This window comes from Mandrillus leucophaeus, unplaced genomic scaffold, assembly GCF_000951045.1.
Source record: "Mandrillus leucophaeus isolate KB7577 unplaced genomic scaffold, Mleu.le_1.0 Scaffold1109, whole genome shotgun sequence".
Taxonomy (NCBI): Eukaryota; Metazoa; Chordata; class Mammalia; order Primates; family Cercopithecidae; genus Mandrillus; species Mandrillus leucophaeus.
Genome location: NW_012099310.1, coordinates 487,330 through 489,264, shown reverse-complemented (window position 1 = coordinate 489,264; position 1,935 = coordinate 487,330). Strand labels below are relative to the sequence as shown.

At 43.0% G+C, this 1,935-nt stretch overlaps 1 pseudogene; it reads right to left on the bottom strand.

Annotated features, from left to right (window-relative positions):
• Positions 1–304: 304 nt before the first annotated feature.
• LOC105548759 lies at positions 305–1,532 on the bottom strand (annotated as a pseudogene).
• Positions 1,533–1,935: the final 403 nt, after the last annotated feature.

The window sequence follows — 1,935 nt, the reverse complement described above, 5'->3', positions numbered from 1 at the left end:
GACAGAGACAAATATATTGTGGCCGGAGGAAAGAGATTATTCGGAGACACATGTAGCTCTTTGATTTCTTTGATCCCTAGGGAATATTTCAAAGTTTGCAGAAAAGAAAAGCAGCAGACATCTTCTGGAGGAGAATCAATCTGATTTTCAAATTTAATGGCCAAAAAGATGGCATTTGTAGTTGGCCTCACATTTAAATTAGTTAGAACTTCAAAAATGCTAACTTTCCTAGTTCCAAGAAACAAGCATTCATTTTCCTCTTTGAGTGTCTAATACTGGTTAAAATTCAGTGTTTCTAGAGACTTCAATCATCAGTTCTACTAAACAAGGTAACGTTATCGTTGTATCCGGGGCTGAACACTCCAAGTTCTCTAAAACTTGTGAACAGGATTGCTCTCATTGCCATTCAGAGAGATGACTTCTTTCTTAGCAGTGGATGTCAGCTTACTCCAGGTAATGTCAGTATTTTTAAAAGCATGTAGAAGAAAGATGCCAAAGATAATAGTGAAGAATCCACTTAGGGTCTTGATGATATCTCCAGCCTTCATGCCATACCACTCTTGGAGTAAGATGGCAGAGCAAGTCACTACCATGGATGTGAAGAATGCAAAATAAATGGGAGTCACAGGAGATGTAGTAACGGTGTCCAGTGCCTTGAGATAGTTAATCTGTGTAGTCACCAAAAGCACAAGTATAGCCAGCAAAACAGTGACCAGGGGATGCTTCTAAACTGTCTTCCATTCTAGTAATTCCTTAATGGCAATTCCCAGGCCTTTGGCAGAAGAAACTGAAAATGCTCCAGTCAAAGAACAGATTGAAATATAGACCAATATATTGATCTGTCCTTTCTTGGGAGCCACAATCAAAATCAGTACCAAGAAGATCACAATTATGATCACAGCAAAGGAAATAAATCCTGGGTCTCTCAATTTCATTTCCATTTCATGCAAAGAAGTGACTTCCTCTTCTTGTGGGGGATGGATAACCATCACAGTTGACCCCAATATGCAGCCTGTTTTCCCATAAATGTTCAAGTGCTCATTTAAAAAATAAGAAGATAATATTGCACTTATGAGAACACTCAGAGGGCCGGGAGGGTGGGGGTGACCAAGATGGCAGGTGCAAAAGCATAAGCCAGAAAATGTACAGCCTCTCCTGCTCCCATGGCTAGCACTCCTGCCCCCTAGAGCCATCTTTCAGGTCAGAATGTCCACCTTGTCCAGCTCTAGTGACGCCTTTTTTGACCAGTTGCAAGAGACCCTTCTTTTTCAATATGAAGCTGGAGCTAATAAAATACTGGAGGTTACTGCCAGTACCTAGCCCACATAAAGACTGTATTTGTTTTCTACGTTTGCCGAAATGCTCAAGTTGGTTATGCTGGAATTCAGGTCCGTGTAGAGGACCGGAGAAACCAGCAGCTGTGACACTTCTGTGATCTCACACCAAGCCTGGGAGGAGTTTGGACAGACCAGAGACAGCACATATCCTTCTCGGCAGGGCTCTCTGTGCCACAGCCTCACATGGGCCCCCATGTCCCTGGACGGGGCTCCTGGATGCAGATGCTCTCTCCTCAGTCACCTGGGCCTCTCCTCCCCATGGACCTGCCAGATTGTTGTTAATTCTTTTTTAAAGAAAACTGCTCTATTGAGGTAAAATGAACATATAAAAAGCTGTATATATTGAATGTATACATTTTGATAAGTTTGGGGATAAGCTGTACCTGGGAAACCATCACCACCATCAAGGTTATAAACACATCCATCACCTCCCAAAGTTTCCTCCCACCCTTTTATTATTGTTATTATTATTGTTATTGAGACGGAGTCTTGCTCTGTCACCCAGGCTGGAGTGCAGTGGCATGATCATGGTTCACTCCAACCTCCGCCTCCCAGACTTAAGTGATCCTCCCACATCAGCCTCCTGAGCAGCTGGGAT